Below are 27,118 nucleotides of genomic sequence, written 5' to 3' on the forward strand. Positions count from 1 at the left end.
TGGCAAACAGTTTTGTGAAAAGGCACTTAATATCACTCATCATCAGAGAAATGCAAATAAAAACTACCATGAGTTATTATCTCACCCCAGTAAAAATGGCTTTTATCCAAAAGACAGGCAATAATGAATGCTAACATGGATGTGGATAAAAAGGAATCCTCTTACATTGTTGGTAGGAATATGAATTACTACTTCCGCTCTGAAGAACAGTGTGGAGGTTCCTCAAAAAGCTAGACAGAACTACCATATATATGATCCAGAAATCCCATTAATGTTCATATATCTAAAGAAAATGAAATCAGTATCTTGAAGAAATATCTGCACTCCCATATTTGATGTAGCACTGTTCACAATAGGCAAGATTCAGAAGCAACCTAAGTGTTCATCAACAAATGATTGGATAAAGAAAATGGGGTACATATACACAATGAAGTACTATTTGGCCATAAAAAAAGAATGAGATGCTGTCATTTGCAACAACATGGATGTAACTGAAATAAATTATGTTAAGTGAAATAACCCAGGCACAGAAAGACAAACTTTGCATGTTATCACCTGTTTGTGGGATCTAAAAATTAAAACAATTGAATTTATGGAGATAGAGAGTAGAATGATTGTTCATCTCCATGAATTCATGCAGATAGAGAGTGGATTGAGCCTGGGAAGGGTAATGAGGGTCTAATGGTGGGGGGAAGTTGAAATGGTTAATTGATACAAAAATATATTAGATAGAATGAATAAGATCTGGTATTTGATAGCACAAGGCAACTATAGTCAACAATAATTTATTTCACATCTAAAAATAGCTGAAAGACTATGATTAGGATGCTTGTAAAACAAAGAAATGATGAATGCTTAAGGTGACAAATATCCCATTTTTCCTGAGGTGATTATTAAATACTTTATGCCTGTATCAAAGTATCTAATGTACCCCATACATATATATACCTACTATGTGCCTATAAAAATGAAAAAGAAAAAAAAAGCTGCATGCTGAGGCCAGTTGCCATACTAACTTGCTTCAATCAGATACAATAATTATATGCAGCTATTTTTGGCTTTACTCTTTTACAAATATCCAATCATGCTTCAAGATGCATCTATCTGCCTTTCATGCTGGCCAAATAGGAGAGTTAATTGGGAATATAGTCGTCATCAGTATTCCTGGTTTTGTTTTGTTTTTTTTCAAATATTTCATGGTAAAGCTAATCTCTAAAATTTCCCTAGGAACAGAATCTTGCCTTTAGTATGTTATGGGGAGGTGGAATGTTCCAGCAGATTCTACTAGGTTATTTCTACCATAAGAGTGAACATTCTACCAAAGAAAGAATATATTTTGTTATTTATTAAATATAACTATTTTCACTGTTTATTCTGACTGAGAAAATAGTCACCATGAGTTTGACTTGGGCCAAGATTCCATTTAACTTCCAATCTTAATAAACCCCAATCTCCAGTTTGTCTCAAGTCCTGAGCATTAGTATCAGTCTAAAGCCAGTGTATAAAAACATCCTAGGGCTGAGTTTTACTCTTTCTCTGCTATACAGTCACCCTCATAAATTCTTCTAGTCTCTCTGAGAGAAATCATTTTTTAAAAATTCACTGTGGCTGGATTGAAGAAGAATTTTCCTTATAGACATCTGGCTTTCTCCATTAAAAAAAATAGCTTTAATTCTGTGAAATAGATTCTATCTAGAACTTGAGTAAGAGACCATAAATACCCTATATCAACTTGAATTGTGCTTTCTGTTCACCAGACCTAGAATTTTCCCACTTAACATATTACAAACAGCCTAATAGTCCCCTTACCTATTTAATTCCTAGAGATCCTTTGGTCAATTAGCTTGGGAGAGTACTCTGTGCTCTCTAAAGTGTATTATGATAATTGTGCTTATCTCTGTGCTAACAGGTAAGTACCTTTATTACTCTAGGATCTCAAGATTCCACTGCTCTCATGGAAACTGGGGCGCTCAATTCCATAGTAGAATTTATTTCTAGGCTGCAAAAGGACAGTCACCTTTCTAAGAAGGCTTAGAGAAGCAAGTATCCCTCAGGCTTCCCTAGAGTTGAAGTTAGGGACTGGTTAAGCAGATAGCACGTAATACATTCATTCCAACATGTTCTAGGCCTTCAGGCAACTTTCCTGTTCAGTGTGCCTTGCAAATTCCAGCATCTCAATTTCATTGACTGTAGGTCTGCCTTCAATTCTTCATCCAAGCAAACTATTACTATTTACTTTCAGTGTGTTTAAACCAACACAAATCCTGGCTGCTGAGTGAGTACATTTATTTCAATAAATTAAACCCATATTGGTCTTATATTCCATGCTCCTGGACCTAAAAATTTTAGAATCCCTTTCATGCTCTCTGGACTTTTATTGATGCTGATCAGCAAGATACTACATCTCTTTCAGCAGATAGGCTATTTCATTTCAGATTAGTATTTATACTTCTCCATTTGAACTCTGCTGGCATCTAATTCTTCTTATCGACCTGCAGAACATATAAGCTGATGGAAGTGAGTCCTGAGAACAACTGAAATTCCAATGAGAGGCAACTGTTCCAGTTTATATATAAAGAAGCTGCATCAATTAACAATGTTTTAGGTGTATATGGGAATTCAAATTCCTCAGATTTATCTGCTCTTTCCCAACCAGGACCTTTTCTTAGAATAAAGATCTAGTAGAATTGTACATTTTACAAGTTTTGTTCTGAAAGTTTACTGTGATTATAATCAGGCTCTGTGCTTGACCCTATGTTATTAGGACATAAGAAACTCCTTTAGAATTGCCTTTTAAAATTAAATTTCCATCTGAACACTGCAATTGGCATCAAAGATGATTGGCACTTTGTTTCCTCATTGCTCTTGGGACCCTCAGAGGAATTAGCCCTGTTTCAAACCTTATAAGCACTATTGTTACTATATAGACACTTGGTCACAAAATCATGTCTCTGTCAGCCCTTTCTAATGTGTCTTTTCTGGTGTTCATTTTTTGTAACTGAGATGGCAACACTTGTCCATTACCATCCTTACCCTGGATGAGGGTATAAGGTTATACATGTGCTTCTAAATATGTAAAGAACTGAATCCCAGAATCTTAATTTTATGATCTCTTCCTAGGAGGGCTACTCCTGGTATCAATCACTCTTTTAGTCAGAAAACAGATGGCACGCCCTAATGGGGTAATTAAGGAAAGATTAATGTGGACACCATTTTCGGTAAGTAAATCAACAAGGACTATGAAGCTCCTCAGGGCTACCAGGCAGTGGTAACTTGTTATTATCTTTAGGCTTAAAGTGGCAAGAGAAAGGAAGAATTACTACATTTTGGAGAGAGCTATGGCTTTAGGAAAAGACTACCCACTAGAAATATAATCCGTGCCAACTTGCAGTCTAGCAGAAGTCATTTGGAGGACTGAAACTTCAAACCTCTCTACCCGTTCCCCCAGCTGATCTCCTGCTGGTGCCTCCCAGTGGCTGTGACCCAGTATATTATAAAGAACATAGTTCACTACCTTTTCCAGTTATTGATGAGTAGTATTTGATATTTTCTTTCTCATACTCTACAAACATTCTCCCGTTTTTCATTACACAGCTGATAACCCTTGATTTCACTGAGAAAACCAAAGCTTTCAGAAAACAATGTTCACAGAGTCCCAAGACCATATTGACATGTTTAGCTGTATATGTATCCAGACCATAGGCCTCCATTCCTGTTGCCCATAGACCAATTTCCATGTTTCTCTATAATCCACAACTCCTGAACTAGACGCCTTTAATCTGCTCAAGCATCTCTCTCCAGCTCTTCTCCCCTCTTTCTTTCATATCATCAATGTTTCTTTTTAGTTGTATCATTGTCATCAACCCATTGACATAGTTATTTTTCCCATCATAAAACTTCCTTATCACCCTTCTCTTTCTAGATACCATCACACATCTTTTCTCCTTTTTATAGGAAATCTCCACGACTGTAATCTTACTTTTAGAGACTCACCTATTCTTATCTTTTAAGCCCTCCTAAGCCAGGCCTTCACTCTAAAGTTGTTCTTATGAAGGGCAATATTGACCCACCTTGTTGACTGTAATGCTTAACTGCAGTCAACTTGTCCCATCAACAACAGTTGGTACAGTCGGTTACACACTCCTTAAATATTTTAACTTGGATACCAAGTTGGTTTTCTGACTTTTTCTGTGGCTATTCCTTTTTGGTGTCCTTTGCTTCTTTTTTACCTAGGTCAGGTGCCACCCAAAGGAGTTTTATTAATAAAGGATGTAAGTTAACATGACATAAATATGAAATTTAGGCTAAAATCCTATCCCAAATATCCTCAATATTATCTAGTTTATAAAGAAAGATTGTATTTGGGCAAGGAGGTATTAATTTCTTAAAATCTAATGCAGTATTTTATGTGAAATTTGCTATACCACCTCCCACTCTACTAGATGACATTTCTAAAATACAATTTGCAACACTGTCTAGGGATGAAATCCTGTGTATGAAACTTAGGCACTACCCTAAATTAATGCTTTGTTCTTGCTTGTGACTTTATGTTACTTGATAAATCTAGTGATGTGTTGAAGTCAACTCATATTTATTTGAGAAAGACAATTTTTAAATTTTTGGATATTTTATCAGCAAGTTGCTATAGCACCAGTAGCACGAAATTGGCTATTAGCAGAGTATTTACACTATGGGAATTGAAAAATAGTGCAAATTAGAAATTCTGTCTCCAAAGATGCAATGTTAAAAACTTACTCATACACTATTGCCTGAATTATTTGCGACAATGTTTTGACAAAATCTTGAAATTAAATTACATTACGTTGTCTGTATATTTTATCTTTGTATTCCCATAGACCATCACGGTATTTTGGACATAATATTTCAATACATATTTTTGCATTAATGAATGTACATACACCTTTGGATTATATCATAATATAACCCATGGGCTATACCACGATAACCAAAATATGTTGTATTTTCCTCATAAATATACAGTATCTAAGTTGCTAATTATTCTAAGCCCTGAAAATATTTTTAAAGTCTTAAGACATTAATATATTCCTTAAAGTTTCAATAACAATCTCCATGTAGTGATATTATAAATAAATAGAGGATTTAAAGAATGATCTCACTTTGTAAGAGACACAGACTATTTGAAATACAGCATCTCTTTACTGTGCATTAAATCGTTCCACGGTAATTTTGAGCAACAATTACAGATGCCATTTCAAAAGTATTTTAGATATGGGGAAGTCATATAATCAGGTCTTCTTTATTATTTTCTTTTACACATCCTAACACTACAGTTCTGAGAGGATGTCAGCTATCCAGAACTCTCATATTTAAATTGTTTTTCTTCTTTCCTGTTTTCTTTAAACATTTTTGTTCTCTAGACAGGCTGATTAAGGACCAGTGAAAGAAACCATTATAATTTCTTTCCATTTTCTCTGGAATTTCTTTTCCTTCTCTCTTTCCAACTTTGTCTAATGGATCCACTGAATATTTAAATATGTCCTAGTGGAATAAAAATATTAAGTAAAAGAAATTGAAATTATAGAAAATATAAATTCAGTCATCATATTCAATTATTGTAAGCTTTTCTCCCTGGCATTTGGAATAAAACAAGGATGCATATTATCATCACTCCTATTTAACATTTGATTCATTCTATAACTAGCCAGTACAATAAAGCAAGGGGGAAAGGGAGAGGGTCAGCATAAGGTTTAGAAAAAGAAATAAAACTTGTATTATCTGAAGACATGATTGTTTACAGTAAAAGTTCAGAAGAATAAAGTTAAATTTTAGATTCAATAAATGATTTTAGCCAGGAGACTGCATATAGAGCCAAACATAATTAAATTATATTTATGTATATTAGCAGAACACATAAAATCACAGTTAAAAATATATTACAGTGACAGCAAAATATATCAAATGCTTAAATAAATATAACAGAAGGTATGCAATGACTCTATTTTTAAAAGTAGGAAAGAGTAGAAGAGATACTAAAAAAAGAGATTTAAAAATAAACATCCATGGAGTGGTAACTCAAAAATTATAAAGATGTCGATTCTTCCAAAATTAATTTATAGATTGAGTGCAGTTTTAATTAAAATACCAAAATACCAGCAAGTGTGTGTGTGTCTGTGTGTGTGTGTGTGTGTGTAAACTGACAGATTCTAACATCTATATAAAAACAAAAATACTCAAAGCAATCCTGAAGAAAGCAAACAAAGCTAAAAAACTTACTTCACATATCAATATCTAATATAAAGTAGTAATTTGAACAATGGGATACTGACTCAACAATAGACTAGTTTACCATGTGAATAGAATAAAAAGTTAAGCAATAGACCCACATATAAATGCTCCCCTGATTTATGACAAAGGTGACCCTGTGGTTCTTTGAGGAATGAATAATCTTTTCAATCAGCCATGCTGGGTCCATTATATGGCAAAACAAAATTCCTACCTCATACTTTATGAAAAATCAATTAAAGATTGATAGCTGATCAAAATGTGAAAGGTAAATCAATAAAGCTTTTAGGGAGATGAATAGAAGAAAATTTTGTAAGGTGAATTGGAAAAAATTTCTGAAATTGGACACAAAATGTGTTAATCATAAAAGAAAAAATAATAAATGAGATGATGTTAAATTAAGAACTAATCTGAAGTCATCTTTCTTTTTAAGTCATCTTCAATAGCATAAAGAATTTCATAGATTGAAAGATATTCACTATATAACTGTCTAAGGAAAAGTTTCTAGGACACATCAAATTCTTGGATAAGTCAGTAAGAAAAACATAGTATCCAATAGAAATGGGTAGAAATTTGGACAAACATTAGGAAAATTTAAATTAAATAACAATGTGATACCATAAAATACACAAAAACATGGTTAAAGGAAAAATGATGGAAAAGGTAAAGTGTTAGCAAAGACATGGAGTTCTTGAGACTTATAAACTACTGGTGAGTGTACAAATTGGTGAAATCACTTATTAAGTCTGCATGACAAATCAACCAACCAAAGTTAAAACTACGTATACCTGAGAAGATAGTGATTCTAGTTCCATATGTTTACCTACACAAAAGGCATTTGTCTTCCCAAGATATGTATTGGAATGTTCATAGCAGCAATTAATGATAATTCCTTATAAATGGCAATTACCCAAATGCCTATCATCAAATAAAGTGTATTATATTCACACAATGGAATGCCACCCCACAAAAATGAGAATGGATGATTTTCAACTACATAGAAAAACATGGATAAATCTAACAAACATAATGTTGAACAAACACAGTCAGAAAGAAAAGAAATCATACAGGAAAATGTCCTACATATAAAACGCAAAAGCATGCAAAACAAATCTATGCTGCTAGAAGCCAGAGTAAGGAGTTACTCTCACAGAGGAAGTGACTGGAAGGAAAAGAACTGGGGCTTCTGTGGTGTTGGATGACCTGAGGAATTTGTTTTGTTTTTTTATTTATCTCAGAGCTGACCAGACCAGGGTGTTTATTTTTGAAGATCCATCAAGCTGTACCCTCATGATATGTGATGCTTTCTACATGGTCATTGAACTTCAATGAAAAGTTTTTGAAAAGAGTATGAGAGATTTTATTTTTCTCACCAGCATTCATAATTTTTATTGTATACCATATCTCTCTTTTATGCTATTTTATTTTTTTCTCTTTGAATAAGAAGGCTTTGTTTTCATTAATAAACAAAATTCCAATACAAGCTGTGCCCCATTATACACATCTTGTATTATATAACATGAGGGAAGGAGTATTTAATTTCTGATAGTTCCATTTACTGGAATAAAAACCAGAAGGTTCAGTTTTAAATTTTTTTAATTTGAACCACCCATAGCAAGAAAGCAGGCCCAATATGTATACCCCAATAAATCCAGTCACCAGTATTTTCAGTATAGTAAGAACATACTATCTTTTATTCTAATAATAAAATGCATTAATTTTTCTAATTCTACAGCCTTTAAAAATCTTCTTAAATATTTAAAGCAAAGATCCATCTTGGAAAACATTATGCATATTTCTTTAATGGAAATTTTATGCTAAATTTCTCATAACCAAGTGAACCTTTTTTGAAAGAAGGGAAAAACATCGCATTTAAAAGAGAAAGGACACATAAACATATCAGTACAGATGTTCCCCAACTTATGACAGTTTAACTTAATGATTTTTTTAGCTTTATGATGGTGTCAAATCATCTAAATAAACTTAGAATCTTGACCTTTTGCCATGTGAGTGAAATGTAGCACAAGAGATATTCAGCACTTTATTATAAAATAGGCTTTGGGTTAAATAGTCTTGACTAACTATAGGCTAATGTAACCATTGTGGTAATGTTAAACCAGGCAAAATTAAACTATGATATACAGCAGGTTATATGTATTAAATGCATTTTTGACTTACAATATTTCCAACTTAAGATGGGTTTTCCAGCATGTAACCCCACTGTAAATACAGGGTCACCTATATATGATGCATTATGAATACTGAGATTACGATTTTCATAGTGATTTTTATTTAAAATTCTCAGCAGCTCTTGTTCCCATGGACTACAAGTGTTAAATGATTACAGTACTGAAATCTCACTTTTTGTATTTATAAGAAAATTATTGTTCTGGTATGTAAACTAGCAGGTTTGTTAGGTTAGATGACAGGGAATCACTGAGTTGCCTCTCGTTAATAATCAAGACATATTATGTTCTTACTTTATAAACTTATCAATATTTTCTATACTTCATATTACATTTAAAACACATATACTTTATATATACACACAGAAATATATATACACCAAATAAAATAACACCATCCTAATTGTCTTAACATGTTTCTTAACACAGATTCACCCACATTTCTAACTCATATTATATTACTTGCAATTACAAAACTGTGTGTGACAGTTCACATATGAGTGTAGAAACTTGGGATGCTTCAGACACAAGAGGAATTGACACCTTTTTGAGGGCTCTTTTCCAGGAACTTTATTGTGTCATAAGAAAGACTGGTTGTAGGACAAGTATCTGGAGAAAGCATTATTTGTAATGCCAGTCTGGAGAAGAGAATAATAGCCACTGCGGAAAAGATATGAATCACAGTCAGGACCCTCCTTTTATATTCTTCATGGAAAAAAAAGACTAAAGCTTCCAGAGGAATGGCAACAAAAACTATCACCCTTGTACCATAGATAAAAACTCACTACAGCTAAAGGAAGAGAACCTAAAAAATACCCTCTACTTCTGAGGTAAAGGCAGAAATGTATTTTGAGCCTAGGGTAAGAGTTCTTCTACAGCTGGATGCAGAATAGGCTCACTGAGAAGTCCCTTGAGAACCAGGGACATTACACCTGCCTAACACTGAGGCTGAACCAGAACAGCTGAAACTTTGTCCACCATTCACTACTACCAGCACAGCAAGTGTCACGTAATGAGTAATAGCTGTTTAATCTGGAAAAAATATCAAAGGAGAAGAGACTTTCCCTGAAGTATAGGTGCAACGAGGAGACCCAAAGCTAAAGGTAGAATAAGCAATGCAAAATTTTCTGTAAGATCAGTTGTCAACCTAAACACAAGGAAATTCAAGAGGCATTTGTAGCCTGTGGTGCACTGAAGGCAGTCATATCAGCAACAAGCCAAGTCTAGGAAACCTAACCCGATTTCTGATTAACTTTACTCAGTCATGGACACTAAAGACTTAGAAAAAAGACGTTGTGTGCATTTCTAGGAATAAATATTATTTGCCTCAGTTTCTACTAGTCTAATAAGATACTGACTTTTATTCAAAAATTAAAATATGTAAAGCAGCAAGAAAAATAAGACATGTTCCAGAAGAGACAAAGCAATCAACAGAACCAGATTTAGATATGAGAATGCTTTGGGAACTACCAGGCATGGAATTTAAAATAAATATAGCTAATAAATTGAAGGCTCTAGAGAAAATGGTAAGCAACAAGTACTGTCAGAAGCTCAACTACAAGAAAGGATATATGAAAATGCTGAAGATGAAACACAGTAATAGAAGTGAAGGGTGTCTCTGATGGTCTTCTCAGTAGGTAACACGAACAAGAAAAGAACAACTGAATTGGAGATACATTAACAGAAATTTCTCAGATAGCAAAAGAAAAGTTACATTGAAAAATGAAAATTTAAACCAAACAAACAAAATGCCTAGGACAAAACAGAGCAGCCAAGGACTTGTGGGGCAAGAAGGCAGCAGAAGAAATACTCAAAAATGAGTATGTACAATAAGTTTGTAAAATTAATGAAAAATAAAAGCACAGTTTTAATAGGTTTGGAGGACACCAAGAAGGAAAACAAACAGAAAAAAGCAATATATATCTTACTCTAATAGCTACTAATGTAAGACAAAATCTTGAAGGCAGCCACAAACACAATACATTACATACAGAGAAACAAAGATAAAATTTGCATCTGAATTTTTGTGAAGAACTATGAAAGTGAAAATGCAGAGGAGTAACACCTTGATATGCTAAAAACAAATTAAAAATTGTCAACTCAAAGTTCTAGGCCTGTGAACACACCTTTCAAAAACAAAAGAGAATAAAACTTTTTTTTTCATATGTGGAAAAGCAGAGTTCTTTACCTGCAAATCTAAATACAAGAAGTTTTAATTGAAGTTTTTCAGACATAAAAAAATGTAATACCAGGCTAAACCCTGTATCTACACAAAAAACAGAAGCATATTAAAAATAGAATAATAAAGATAAATATATAATTTTTTCTTCTTGTAATTGGTCTAGAAATGCTTAGAATGAAAATTATAGCAGTGCACCATTATTTATGGCATATGTAAGAGTTAAATGCATAATAAAATAGCACAAAAAAAAACAGAATAAAATTGGGAGGATACCATGGTAAAACACTTTCTCAAAAGACATACAAATGACTTAGAAACAAGTTTATGAAGAAATGCTCAACATCACAAGTCATCAGATTAATGCACATTAAAATCACAAGGAGATATCATTTCACACTAGTTAAAATAGTTTCTATCAAAAAGACAGGCAATTACAGATGCTGGTGAAGATGTGGGGAAAGCGGAATGTGCATTAGTATGACCATTATGGAGAAGAATATGGAGGCTCCTCAAAAAAAAAAAAACTAAGCTAAAAATAAAACTACCATATAATCTAGCAATTCCACCGCTGTGTATATAGCCAGAAGAAAGAAAATATATTGAGGAGATATCTGCACTTCCATGTTTATTGCAGCACTGTTCACAATAGTCAAATTATGGAAAAAACCTAAGTGCTCATCAACAGATGAATAGATGCGAAAAATGTTATATAATATTATTCAACCACAACAAAGAATGAAATACTGTCATTTTCAGCAACATGGATGAAACTGGAGGTCATTATGTTAAGTGAAATAAGCCAGACACGGAAAGACAAATATTGTATGTTCGCACTCATTCATGAAAGCTGAAAAAAGTTAATTTCATGAAAATTAGAGAGTAGTTGGTGATTACTGGAATCTAGGAAGGGGAGGAGGAAGAGAGAGATGAAAGGTAACTGTAATACAAATATGTTTATTACCACTGAGCTGTAAACTTTCAAATGGTGAAGACAGTAAAGTTTATATGTGGATTTTACCAAAATAAAAACTTAGAAAGTTAAATCATAAAATATTTAATTAAATAATTAATATATAATATATAAAAATTTGAGGCTGGGAGCAGTAGTTCATGCCTGTAATTCCAGTGCTTTGGGAAGCTGAGGTGGAAGGAAACTTGAGGCCAGGAGTTTAAGACCAGCCTTTGCAACACAGTAAGACCTATCTCAACAAAAAAATTAAATTAAAAAAAAAAATAGTTATGGTGGCATGCACCTGTAGTCCTATCTACTTGGGAGGCTGAGGCAAGAGGATACCTTGAGCACAAGAGTTTGAGGATACAGTGAGCTGTGGTTATGTCACTGCAATTCAGCCTGGACAACAGAGTGAGGCCCTGTCTCTATTAAAAAAAAATAAAAAAATAAAAAAAATAAGAAAAGCCAGGGGTGCTACTAAAGCAATATTAAGGAAAAATATTTATGTTAATACAACCAAGTGTTCTTTAATGAGGGGGAGACTTTCTGAGAAACACATTTGTATTAGTCTGTTCTCACACTACTAATAAAGACATATTGACATAGTTGAGACTGGGTAATTTATAAAGGAAAGTTTAATGGACTTACAGTTCCACATGTGGGGAGGCCTCACAATCATAGTGGAAGGCAAAGAAGAAGCAGTGCAAGTCTTACATGGTGGATGCAAGAGAGCCTGTACAGGGGAACTGCCTTTTATAAAACCATCAGATCTTGTAAAAGTTATTCACAATCATGAGAACAGGATGGGGAAAAACCCACCCTCCATAATTCAGTTACCTCCGACTGAGTCCCTCCCATGATGCATAGGGATTATGGGAGCTACAATTGAAGATAAGATTTGGGTGGAACACAGACAAACCATATTAGCATCATTAGGTGATTTCATCATAGTGCAAACATTATGAATTTACTTAAATAAGCTTGGTGGTATAGATTATTATACACCTAGGCTACATAGTATAGCCTATTTCTAGGTTACAAATCTGTAAACCATGGTACTGTACTGAATACTGCAGGTAATTATAACACAATGGTAATTATTTGTTTACCTAAACATATCTAAGCACAGGAAATGATACAGTCAAAACGTGGAATAAAAGACACATAATGATATATAGGGCGTTTTTGATGAATGAAGCTGTAAGGATTGGAAATTGCTCTGGGTGAGTCAGTGAGTAAGTAGTGAGTGAATGTATAGGCCTCGGACATTATTGTACACTACTATGAACTAAAAACACTGTACGCTTAGGCTGTACAAAATTTATTTTTAAATTTCTGATTTCTTCAGTAATTAGCCTTAGCTTATTGTAACTTTTTTATTTTATAAACTTTTAATTTTTAAATATTTGATTCTTTGGTAATAACACTTAGAATACACATTGTAAAAACACATTTTCTATTTATATCTTTATTTCATAAGCTTTTTTCTGTTTTTGAAATTTTATGTATATGGTTTTTTACTTTTTAAACTTTTTGTCAAAAACTAAAACATAAACACATGTTAGGCTAGGCCTACACAAGGTCAGGATCATCAATTTCACTTTCTTCCACCTCCACTTATCTCACTGGAAAGTCCTCTGGGGAAATAACACAAATGGAGTTATCTTCTATGACAACAGTGCCTTCTAACATACTTCCTGAAAGACCTGCCTGTTACTCTTTAATGATAAAAGTTTTATGTGCTGAAGGGGTACACTCTGAAATAATGATTAAAAGTATAGTATAGTAAATACACAAACTGGTAACATAGTAGTTTATCAAATATTATGTACTATGTATAGGCTATGCTTTTACAGTGCTAGCAGCCCAGTAGGTCTGCTTACACCAGCATCACCACAAACACATGAGTAATGCATTGTGCTGTGATGTTACAAGAGATATAACATCACTAGGCAATAGGAATTTTTTAGTTCTATTATAATCTTTGGGACCACTGATGTAGTATATGCAATCTGTTGTTGACCTAAAACATCATTATGTGGCACAAGACTGTATTCAAAAAGAAGGTAGATAATAAATTTGCTGAGATTTAGAAATAAGAACAAAAAAAGAGCAATTCAATGTAAAGTAAACAAATTAATGGATTAATTAAATTCTAGCTAGACTAAACAAAATTAAAAGGAGGTATGGTTGGGAGAAAGGGGACAGGGCAGGAGACACAAATTCCAAATTTAAGAAAAGAAAAAGGGGACATCACTTCATTACACATACTTTACAAAAAGCAAAATGGACCATGGAATTCTACAGCAACTTGTATCCACAAAGTTGACAATTTATATAAAATAGACAAATTCCTTGAAAAATACCACTAAAGTTCAGTTTAGAAGAAACAGACAATCTAACTTTTTGTGTCTATTAAAGATATTGTATTTACAATTGGAAACACTACAAAAATAAAAATTTCTGATCCAAGTAGCTTCAGCAGTGAATTGTAGCAAATATTTAAGGATACAGTAATTCCAGTTACACACAAATCCTTCCAGAATATAAAGAGGAGTTAATACTTCTCAACTCATTTTATGGGGCTAGCATTACTCCAGTACCTAAACCAAAGGCATTAACACAAAGATGTTAAAGAGAAGCAAAGTCCTACATCTCTCATGTATACAAGGGGAAAACTTGTAAACAAAACACTAGCAATTGAATAAAACCATCTTTAAAAAGAATAAAACGTTATAACTGCATAGGGTTTACCCCAGGAATTCACCATTCATTTAACTTAGTAAAGCAATCAAGATAATTCACCATATGAACAGACAAAAGATGAAAAAAAATCAAATAATCATTTCAATATCGGCAATGAGAAAAAAGCACTAGACAAATTTCGGCACACATGTATGATAAAAAGTCTAAGTAAACTAGGAAGAGAAGCAAACATCTCCAAATCAATAAAGGAGACCTATAAAACATCTACAAGCTGACATCATACTTAATGCTCAGTGACCCAAGATCAAAAACAAAGCACAAATATTTGCTCTACCATTCTTATTTAACATCACATCAGAGGCTGTATAAGTTCAAGAAAGCAATAAAAAGAATATAAATATAAATTAGAATGGAAGATTGCCTATGAGGAAATTTCTATGGAATCTTCAAAAATAAAACAAACAAATGAAATGTACACTAGAGCTAGCAGTAAGTTTAGCAATGCTACAGCACACAAAGTCAATATACAAAATAAATATATTTCCTTTTTTTTTTCTTTTTCTGTGGCAGAGTTTCGCTCTTGATACCCAGGCTGGAGTGCAATGGTGCAATCTCGGCTCACTGCAACCTCCGCCTCCTGGGTTCAGGCAATTCTCCTGCCTCTGCCTCTTGAGTCATTGGGATTACAGGCACGCGCCACCATGCCCAGCTAATTTTTTTTGTATTTTTAGTAGAGACGGGGTTTCACCATGTTGACCAGGAGGGTCTCGATCTCTTGACCTCATGATCCACCCGCCTCAGCCTCCCAAAGTGCTGAGATTACTGGCGTGAGCCACCACGCCCAGCCCATATATTTCTTATTTTATTTTTTATTTGCATAAATGTAAGGGGTACAAATGAAGCTTTTTTAATATGAATATATTGTGTAGCGATGAAGTCTGGGCTTTTAATGCAACCATCATCTAAATAATGTACATTGTACCATGGAGTAACTCCTCACGCCTCACCCCCTACCCACCCCACTACCATCCTGAGTCTTCAATGTCTATTAGTCCACACTCTATGTCCATGTGTACACATTATTTAGCTACCACTTATAAGTAAGAATATGTGGTATTTGATATTCTGTTTCTGACTTATTCCACTTAAGGTAATAACTTCCAGTCCCATCCATGTTGCTGCAAAAGACATGATTTCATTCTTTCTTATGGCTGAATAGTATACAAAGATATTTTTTATATAGCACATTTTCTTTATCTAGTCATTTGTTTATGGACACAGGTTGATTCCATATTTGCTATTGTGAATAGTGCTGCAATAAAGTATAAACATGATCAATTGAAAATTCAAATTTAAAAATACTATTTACAGTAAGAACAAAATACAGGAAATAGTGATGTATAAAACTAATATATGTCTGATCTCTATGCTGATTAAACAAAATACTGATTAAAGAAATAAAAAACACCTTATGGAGGGTTTCATTCTATTTATAAATTGGAATACTCAATATATTTAATATGTGAGTTATTAAACTATTCCTTAGATTTGGCACAATTCCAATCCAAATTTGAACAGTTTATTTTTTCATGGAAATAGATAAGCTGTTCTGAATTATATATGAAAATGAAGAGACCTAGAAAAACAAAAAATAAGAACAAAGTTGAAGGACTCAAACTACCAAAAATATGGACCTATTGTAAAGTTACAGAAATCAAGACCACATTTTATTGCAGAAAGGACAAACCCATAAATTAATGGAACAGAATTGAGAGCCTAAAAATAAAGCCACACATATAGAGTCAATCTTTTGACAAAGTTACAACAGCAATTCAATGGAGAAAGGGTAGTCTTCAATAAAGAATGATAAAAAGTATGCATTCGTATCCAAAAAGTAATCATTATTTCTACTTCATGTCATACACAAAACTTAACTCAAAATCTATGACTGACCTAAACACAATACATAAAATCATAAAACATCTAGAAGAAAACAAAGAAGAATACTTCTGTGAGCCTTGTTAAGGTAAGATATTCTTGGATACAAAAACCAAAAGAATGAATCAAAACAAAAAATATGAATAAATTGGACTTCATAAAAATTAAGAACATTTGCTCTTTGAAAGACACTATTAAATTGAAAGTGACAGACTAAAAGAAACTAAGTTCAAAGCACATATAAAATAAAGCACATATCTAGAATATATAAACATCTTCTAAAACTTAGTAAGAAGGGTAACAACTAAAAATTAAATAAGTAAATAAAATTTGAACTCACCCACCAAAGAATGGCAAATCAGGACATGAAAAGATGCCAACCCCATTAACCATTAGGGAAATGCAAATCAGCATTGCAACTAGATACCACAACAGACCTATTTGATACCAGCAAGAGCTGACAAAGAGGTACAACAACTTGAATTCTCATATGTTGCTTATATGAAATGACAAATTGTGAAAACAGTTTGACATTTTATTATAAAATTAAACTTACACTTACTATATGACTCAACAGTCCTACTCATAGGTTTCACCCAAGTAAAAGGAAAACCTTTGTTCCCACAAAAACTTTTATGTAAATATTTAAAGCAGATCTGCTCATAATTGTTCCAACCTAGAAACAATCTAAATGTCTCTCAGTTGAAGACTAGATGAACAAACTAGTACATCTAGAAAATGGAATTCTACTGAGATGTATAGAGGTACAAACTACTGATAAACCCAACAATATAGATGATTCTAAAGAGCATTATGCAATTTACAAGAAGACTCCAAATGCCACATATTAAATACTTCCCTTTATAAAACTATCTGGAAGAGGCTAAACTATAGGGACAGATTATAGATCAGTGTTGCCCACAGGCTAAGGATGAGATAGGAAGTTGACTACAAAGGGACTCAGGGAAAATTCTGGGGTGCAATGGAAATATTCTATATCTTTATCTTGATGATGGTGACACAAGTATATGAATTTGTCAAAAGTTGTACAGTTGGACATTAAAAACGTTATTTTCCTGTATTTAAATTATATATTTTTTACAAAGGGATAAATCTTTTTATTCAACAAGGCATTTCCTGACATATCCCCATTTAAATTACTCACCTACAAAAAAAAATAGCTTAATCAAATTAGGAGTAAAACAACTTGGTGGTATTAAATCAAATCTAGGATATTTTTCACCTATTTCTTTGCTAAGTGAGATAATTTATAAGTAAAAAGTTTGGATTTTTAAAATAAAATATATTAGATGAAGTCAGTATGATTAAAAATAGGGAAATGCTGTTATAAAGTAAAAACTTCAATAATACATCATGTAGTTGGAGTATCTTACAAGTACATACACATTTCCTCACCACATATATGCATTCAAGTAACTGTTTTGCAAGAATGAAAGCAAAGGGTTTATTTTTAACTTGCTAAATATACCCAATTTTTCAGTGACACTATGACAATTAAAAGTGCATTAAAATCCCATGACTGTAGCATTTACAAAAATTACAATAAACATACTGTAATTTTGCATAGCATGTGCATTTATCTGACCAGAATTTGGATCAGATGTATTACTATAGATAATACAAAACATGAAGGGAAAACATCTCTGGTTTATTTTTCTAAGAATGAATTTTATAAATTAAAGTGTTATGTTTTAATTACAGAATAAATTGCAGATTATATAACCCAAGATATTGGAAGATTAGAATAAAAAAGATAAAAGTGTTTAACAGTAAGAAACAACTGAGAACTTTTAAGCCATGAATATTTTTGAATCCCTCAAAGAGGTATAGAAAAGATGAAGCCTTTAATTACAAGTTTTCATAACTAAAAAAACCACTGGGAGCTATTGGAAGAAGACATACATATGTTACTTAATAGTCCTTTAGGAACTAAAATGTTAGTATCTCCTTTTTGGTTTCTCTACCTGATTCGTCAGTACATAGTTAGCTATGTATTGTAGCTATCTTTTTGCATCAGCTATTCCAAACACTTTGGTTGTCACACATTCACCAGATAATTGGTCTTTCTGCCTTAATTGATTTGAAATACATGTCATTTAAAAATTAAAGGACAATGGACTCAATTTTCTAATGACAAAAAAATATGCTTTCAAAGGTTGAGTTGATGGGGTTTGGATGAGACAAATGAGCTACTAAGGTCCTTTAAACAATTCATTAGTCACTAACGGTTTTAGGGACATCTGTGGATGACACTGAAATTGATCAAGTTTAGGTGCAACTTCACTGTTGGGAAATTCAACCACCAAATCATTCAGAAATGGAAACGAGGTTAATGCATGCATGTCTACATCTTTGTAGAACACAGCCCCTGATTTTTAGTCTTTATTCCAGAAGAATAAAAGGGTACGGCAAAGAGAAGAAAACATGTAATCTTTCATTTTAATTGAAGCTTTGAATTTGTAAATTTTAACATATACAAGTGAATTTTGCACAATTTTTTCTGAATTTAAAGACTATAGATTTTTAATAATATAAAGCTATAGTACATAAGGGAAAAACATAAAAATTTCATCCTTGTAACCCTATGGGTAAAAATAATGCATGCCTCATTTCTTATCTAAATGACATTAATTTAGACTGAGTCCCCAGTCCATAGTGCTGGAGAAAATTCTGCCTTAAGCCATTTTAAAAGTGTCCATCCTCTAGTGAAGGCAAAACACTTGGGCCACATCCAAAGCCAACATACTGGGGATGCCCTCTCTTCATCTGTCTTTCATTCTCTATATTGTCTGGGTTTCATGATTATTGTTATCTCAGTTGATACGTTCCCTTTAGGCCTGAGAGCAATGTATTTGTCATGCCAGAGTACTGGGGCTCTTCTCCCTGAAGCTTTGCTGTCTCCCTGACAAGTTGTTAGGAAGTAAAATTCTGGCGTCAGCCAGACCTGGGTTTGACCCTTCACTCTGCTGCTTGTTAGTGACCAGATCTTGAACAAGTGGCTTAATTATTCTGAACCTCAATTTCTTTAGCTCTAATATAGATAATAAAGAAAATTACCAGACTGACTGAGCCCTGAACAAGATAATGTGGTGGCACTGAAATAAGATAATATATACAAATGACCTAACATGCTGTCAAGCACATTGATGTGAATTTTAGCTATTTGGTAGCTACATGTATATTTGCTGACAATTACTGTCTCCTTGATCAAATCTTAGTCAGGCTCCTCCAAGCCCTCTTCCCAACTATGCTTCAATTTGGGCTTTAGTGTCCATCTTTATCTGGACTTCATTGCCCAGTTTCAGTAAGAATCATACTAAGTCAGTTTAGAGAGAATTCCCCACATTTGATATCTGATCCTCAATATCTAATGAAATTCCACATCCCCTACCCTCAATATCTGATCACTCTGACCTGTTCAGCAAATATTCAATTCTCATCCTCTATGTCTCCTCTTAATCATTTTCCATCCCACCTCTACCACTACCACAAACCTGCTCCTTTGCTATTCATCCCCACTTTTCTTTGTTGTATTTGTAATTAAGCCCAATTCTATATTGAGATATCTCTTCCTCTATTGCAGTAACTCCTGAATAAAGTTCATTTTTACTGTTTTAACTACTGTCCAGCTTCAGCTTTTCTTAACATTATCAGCATTAGTTCTTAGAAGATACTGACATAGATCATTGTAAAATAAAGTAAGTAAAATGCAAAGCTTGCCACAAACCTTTATTTTATAATGAGTAATTTTCTTCATCATGAGTAAACAGCATCTTTATACAGTACCTGTAATGTAAAACTAATGAGGAATTGTAGTGGGATAACCGGAGTAGAGACACTGTCCATTCTCTCAAATATTTGATAATAAAAGCAGAGGCAAACATACATACACTAAACAATTGTGTGTGGTTGAGCATTTTAATTATTGTACATAAAGTGCTAATGGGATATTCCTGTAGGAATTTCAAGCATAATGTTCAAAATAGTAATATGATCTGAGATTAGAGCTCAGATGTAAAAGCAAGAATTGAAGTTCATAGAGCAAGAAAATAAAGGTTTTCCTCATTTTTCAGACTGTAAGCTTGGTAAACATTCACAAGGCAGATTTCAGAAGGACAAACAGAATTAGCAAAGTAGGTAATGAATGGTCACAAATATAGAAGGGCAACACAGACAATAAAAGGGGTAAGAATAAGTTAAATCAAGTATTAAACACATCATAGAGGTCACATATAATAAATACACAAAGTAAAAGCAACTGTGGATTTGGGGTTGAGTTGCTTAGAGAGCCGACTCCTTATTCCTTCAGTGTTGTTAGCTCCAGGCTGATAAATGGGTTATATTTTTAAGGAAACAATGACTGAATTCCTATTAAGCTAATAAAAATATAGTAATAATAATGAGACAATAGTAATAGCTTATCTGCTCCCCAAAGTCCTCAGAGATGATGTTTCACGGGGTAAGTAGAAAGTAGAGGTTCAAGGGTTTTATGCTTTCAGAAATTCAAATCTCCTAACCTAGATTCAATCAATATGCTTCTAAGAAGCTAATTCATTTGGAAGAACAACAGATATTATCACCACTGAAATAAAAGTTTGTTTGGATTTGACAGAACTTTCTGTGTCCCAATAATCATCATAAAAGAAAGAAGATTCTACTACAGCTACAAAATTCAGCCTTTGGGGTGCTGCTTTGTTGGAGGTTATACCAAGATACTCAATCCCTGGAAGGATCCCTAAAGACAGAAAGCAAGATGGCTTTCAGTTTTTTCTAAACTCAGTAGATTAAACAGCCACTCAACTGGTTCTTTGGAGCAGCTATTATGGAAATTAAAATGCCATTTTAAAAACTAGGTAAGTCCCTAGTAGAGCTGCCTTTCATCCCCTACGCCATCTTACTTTTCCATGCAAAAAAAAAAAAAAAAAAAAAAAAAACTTCTTATGGATAATGTTCCTTGCACTGGGAATAGCCAAACCAATGAATGGCTTTTAGAGTTGATTAAATGCTAAAGTGAAGCTTTCTGATAACCATGAGAACTGACTATTGGAAGTATACTCCGGTGTCATGAATATTACTACTAATACATGATAAGATTTTTAAGGACATAATAGAGTGTAATAAAGAATAGATCACTTTCTTCCCTTTTGAGGTTTGGAAAGAGCTATCTTCTTTTTCTTGGGCCTTTACAATTGATGGGAAAATGGAAGTCCTCTTAAAGTGAGTGACTTGGTCAGGGAGGTTATATAATTAGATTAATAGCTTAAAGGAGTGGACTGTGTAGCATGCCATGATGAGATTAAAGATATTTTAATATCAAAAAGGGCTTTGTGGCTTGTTGAAGAGAATACAATTTAACATTTGAAGGCTGGGACTGACAGAAACTTTTGTTGATTAATAAGAATGTATGCCTCCTTCTGTACATTACTTATCTGGGGAAATTGTGAAAACAGTGCTTTATAGAACTGACAGTGCACTAACATAAAAATGCAATAACTAGAAGGGCAAGTTATTAGGGTGAAATGAACTACTGCACTTTGAACATATATTCAAATTATTTTGGATATTTGGTTCTTTAAAAATTCAATTGCACTTATTAAAATGTTAATTCTATATATTTAAACAAATATGTATTGAAAGATATTGGGTTTACAATAGACAAGGGTTCTTTTTAAACACTGGGTTATAAGCTACTGTATAATCTAAAATAAATTGTGAATGTTTTACTTTCTTTATACAGCTGACATAAACTGCCTGTGTCATATTTATGTTGGCAATGATATTGATAATCATTATTTATATCTACCAAACACTATTAAGCATTGTATTTATTGGTATTTTGTGTATCCTATGTTATATATATATTATACACACACATACACACATACATATATATTTTACATATTTTTAAGTATATATATAATGGATATTTGTAAATGACTGATAATTTAATTAAGAAGACACTATTTACAAAAGGCTATAGTAGTACTTGGTAAGTTTTTAGTAGTCCAGCATCTGTTCTCCTTCTTTAATAACTGTTCTGTTAGAAGTGACATGTTCTTTACTTGAATTGTTGAAGGTGACCAGAAGAGCCTTATATCGCTGTTTTATACTCCAGTGGAGATCAGGCAAAGAGTTCTCTCCCAGAATTTTTAAGTCGACCTAGCCAAAACAGGACAAGCAAGTACCCTTCGAAGTATTTATTATAGCTCAGCAGCAGCAGCAGCAGCAGCAGCAGCAGCAGCAGCAGCAGCAGTCATGGGAAAGGCCCAATTAACTTCAGGATATTATTTGTTGAGCTCCCTGCTGTCTGAGTCTTCTTCCCATCGGAGCCCCTTTGATTTCTGCTCATCCCCCAAGATTTGTCTCCCAGGTGGCTGTCAATTATGTAAGAGTCCCTAATATTCTTTCATTAAATTTCCTCTTGCTAAGGTGAACTCAACAAAAAGGATCTTAAACCAAGGAAAACACAAACGTGATGACATCACTGAAAGTAAAGCTCTTTATAATATTGTTTATGTTTTATTTTTCTTATATTGATAAAATGGATAGCAGGAACTGTTTCTGCCAGTAACAATGATACTGAAAATATTTATCTATATAAATGGAAGTCTCATTCCAATATCATATCTTGTAATAATCCTAAGAGGCCAATAATAATTTTATCATCCTTTTAGAAAGAGAAAAACTGTGATTAAAAATTTACTGTTATATTTAAATTTCAGGGAGGGGACCCATTACTAAGAACTGAAGCTTTCAGAAAACTACAATTTACAGACAAAAGAAGGAAAAAGATGTGGTAGAATAGGCAAGGTGCAGAGTATTAATAAAATATTTTAAAAACCAGGTTTCTGGAAGGACATATCCAACAGCTCTACAAGTCATGTAGATTATACATTGCCAATGTCCTTGGGTTTACTGATGAGCAAACTTAATTGACCAACAGACATAAATTATTACAATGCAGACGTATAGGACTGGCCTAATTCTTCATAAAGATTACTACAAAGAATGTATTCTACTAGGAGTTATTTAGAAAACAGTGACATCACAGGAGATAAAAAAGTAACTGAAGTTTCTAATCAATCAACAAATCAACACATTCCCACAGTTATGATTTGAGCTGTAGTAACTCTCTGCCCAGAACCCTATATTACTAGGTGGATGTAACTACATAGGCATGTTAGACACAAGCTGCCAAGGGAGGTTTCCTATTTATTTCACTTTGATTCTGACCAAGCCTTCTCTCTTTCCCAATGCTCCCCACTCTCAACAAGAATAGCAATCATCCATCTGGTTGCTTAAAAAATAATACTTTTAAGTTCCTCTTTTATTACACCAGCAAGCAGAGAGTTCTATGGACTTTGCCATCTGAGATGTATCCAGATCATACCACTTCGCCCCATCACAACTGTTTCCACCCTACATGATCTCTTTGAGTAAACTGCTACCGCAGGTCTCAAAGTGAACTAATCTCCTGATTCCATTCTTGTCCTATCTGACCTATTTGCCCACAACAGCAAGAATGAGATTGCCCTAATCATGTGAATCAGGTCATGGCAATCCCATTGAAAACCCTCCAACACCTTCCTGTTGCATTTAGAATAAGATACAACCTTTTCATCAGGTTCACGGAGACCTTTCTGATCTGGCTTCTGCATACATTGTGAATGTCACCTGACAACCACTTCTTTTCTCCTCTGCTTTGGCTGCGTTGGCTGCCCTTCAGTTCCTAGAGCATGGCGAGCTCATTCCCCTCTTAGGACTTTTCTCCTTTAGTTATAAATGGATGGCACATTTTTGAGATTCACAGCTCAGCCTCAAAATCATATTCTCATAGGCGTCTACTCTGTATCTCACAGCAGAGCAGCTGCTCACTAGCATAACAACACAGTTAAATCCCTCCATAAGACATATCACTATCTGATATTGTGGCTGTTTATTGTTTTTTCTTATTTAGTCATCTTTCAAGATATTAGCTTCATTAGAATAATCCCCTGGTTTATCCTGTTTACCTTTACACATCAGCACCTAGTACATTTCCTGACATATGGCTGGTGCTCAGTGAGTATCTGTCAAGTCAACGAATAAATGAAGGAAGAAAGAAAAAACTAATACTTATTAAGTGCCAGCAATATTTAATTAAGCTAAATAACTCTGAGTGACAAAGTACAAGACAACCTTTATACCCATATTGTCAGAGATTATCTGAGATAATTCAGGGCTCTTTTAATATTAATAATAAAATTTTATTATCAATTAAAATTTAAGATTTTTACCTAAAGCTTTTTAACTGTTTTCTGAAAATCAATAAGACTCTTATTTTTCAGATATATATAAACTCTACAGAGTAGGTGGGATATAAGTAAGCTCTCCAGTTGGCAGAGGAAAGTACTATTCTCCCACTCTCATCAACAAACTGGGTGTTTTGCACGGAAACCAAAGCAACTTTCTCAAAGGACCACACTGCTTAATAGCAGAAGGCAATGTATGGAGTTGCTACAGGGTTAAAAAATGTGGTCCAGAAGGTGTTTGGTTTTTTGACCTTTCTCTACAGATAACGTAGCAGGCTGAATGCCTGGAGTGTGATAGCAAAGACAAAAAACAGTTTTGCTTTCTGACCCCTGGCCCCAGAAGACAGGTTTCTAGGTTCTGAAACAATGGCCCAAACACTGACTGTAAATTTGCAAGCTTCTGCAGCTGGTATATAACACCCTATTGCTGCTTCATACAGACAGTGGGTCTTAGATTTACTATTACTGCCTCCTTTAGCTTTTAGGGTTTTCTCCTTTAGATTTTTTCTTCTTTTCACTCAATATTTTTATATTTCCATTTTACTACCTCGGTTACTTTACCATTATGGTTTTTAATCTTTTAGTCATTCCGTGTTTTTTTAAAATAACGTATTTGATTGCCTTATCTGTTTCAATGTATCTCAAAACTTTATAGCCTGCTTTGTCTTTTCTCAATAACTTATTTTTCTATTTATCTTTTTTTTCTTATACTTATCTTTGCATAAATCATTTATCTAGTTTTTTCCCTGAAACTTTCACCAGAATAAGTTTTATCTTGGGTGTTTACTTACACTATTAGCTCTTTTCCTGTCTCTCATCCTTAATAAATTTGTCTTTTATTACAATTTGTTATTTTTATTCTCTTAAATATTTTCCATTTAAAATGTATTTTGTCAAATGTTCTTAACTTGTGTTTATGTATTTTAATTGGATTTCTTTTCATTACTCTTAACTATATTTATGTGAGCAGAAGTTACACATAGGCCATTCAATTAAGGAGACTCTGCTCTAAGCAAGGTCAGTCAGTCATTTTTTACTTTTCATTTAACCTTTAATGGTTCCTCCTGGCCCCTGTGAAACTGAATCTTCATTTACAACAACGAACATGTGATTCTAAATTATTACATTGGATAATAAAAGGCAGAATTTTGCAAATTCCATTGCCAGTATTAACACTAATACCTTGGAGTAAAGCAATGTATCCACATTTGAAACAAGTTCGTTCTCCCTCAGAATGACTGGGGAATGAGAAGGGAGGGATTGATTATTAACAATGCAATGTACTGGGCCTCACTCCATAATACTGTACTAGAATATTGGGAATGTAAGCCTTGAACTTGCCTTTAATAAGCTACCCTGGGTGATTTTTTTTTAATTACACTGAACTTTGACAACCAGTGTCCTAAATCGTTCAGCCCCTTTATGTAAAAATGTCAACATAAAACCTATCATTTCTATCCTATATAACCACTGGACACCAGGCAAATCATAGAAACAGAATAAAAGCATATTTGATTAATCACTCTCCAGATTGAATGGTATTATTAAACAATCAGTTCTTCTAAGGTTTAGTACTGTGGCTGAAAAGAAGGCAGAAAAGAAAAATGAGGATCTATAGCTCTTATCGTGCTTTATTCCAACTTGTATCAATATTACTTAACTGGTTCATTTTAGTTCCAGAATGTGTCCTGTCCATGGTACTCCCTCTGTAGGTTTGCAGTTATATGTAACATTATCAACATCACTATAACTAAGTTAAACTTACACGGTGAGGTTGCACTTGCTCATACCTTGCCCCCTGATATAGCCTGTGGGCTGCTCCAGGGTGGCTTTTATGTTTCTGTTCTTAGAGTCTGGTACTAGTGACAGTGTCTGGAATTGAGTAGATGCTCCAAGAAAATGTTTTCGAACAAATTAATAATTGTTTATTTAAACAGAAATGTGTTTCTTCATATCTTGACTTGGGTTTCCAATATAATAGAGGTAGTAAATAGTAGTTTTTATTCTTTCTTCAACTGTAAAATCTGTTTACATATGGAGCCTCTGACTGATACTCTTCTGGTCTTTACATAATCATTAGATAATGAAAATAATTAATTCTGGAGAATCGACAACACAATCAGAAATGGCAAGATGAAAACTCTATTTAAAGACAGTCTGCACAAAACGAGGGTTTCCTGGTGGATAATTCCTGTGATCATTTAAATTATTGCCCAATAAGTATTTATAATCCTCTGATGATGGAGTGTAAATTTCCTCATCCCACAATGTTAGGCCAGACTATATAACTCATTTAAGCCAATGAATTTTTAGTGGACATGACACAAGTAGAAGCTTTAAATACATATGTGTGGTTTTGTTCACTCTGTTCCAGTGCCTTGCCTTGAAAATGACATGCCCAAGGAAGCTGCTGTGCCTCTGGGTCACAGAATGAGCAAACATGGATGAGACCTGAAGCAAACCACAGCCTGGATCCAAGTGTAACCAATACACAGCCTGAAGCATAACTATCCATGCAAGCCCCATCTACATCAGCTGAACCACTGTCACTCCACAGACTTTGTGGCAATGAAAATAC

At 33.6% G+C, this 27,118-nt stretch overlaps 2 long non-coding RNA genes across 2 annotated transcripts in view; one reads left to right on the plus strand and one right to left on the minus strand.

Annotated features, from left to right (window-relative positions):
* LOC118143000 (uncharacterized) overlaps positions 1 to 5,852 on the minus strand; it is a 90,666-nt gene extending 84,814 nt beyond the window's left edge. The window contains exon 1 of the long non-coding RNA XR_008473000.2: positions 1,810 to 5,852. This is a non-coding gene — a long non-coding RNA (uncharacterized LOC118143000). The remainder of the gene's footprint in view (positions 1 to 1,809) is intronic.
* LOC118142999 (uncharacterized) lies at positions 2,006 to 27,118 on the plus strand. Its single transcript, XR_004727008.3, has 5 exons — positions 2,006 to 2,275; positions 3,121 to 3,218; positions 20,862 to 21,102; positions 22,326 to 22,634; positions 26,915 to 27,118. It is a non-coding gene; the product is annotated as an uncharacterized LOC118142999 (long non-coding RNA).

Source organism: Callithrix jacchus, chromosome 7, assembly GCF_049354715.1.
Source record: "Callithrix jacchus isolate 240 chromosome 7, calJac240_pri, whole genome shotgun sequence".
NCBI lineage: Eukaryota > Metazoa > Chordata > Mammalia > Primates > Cebidae > Callithrix > Callithrix jacchus.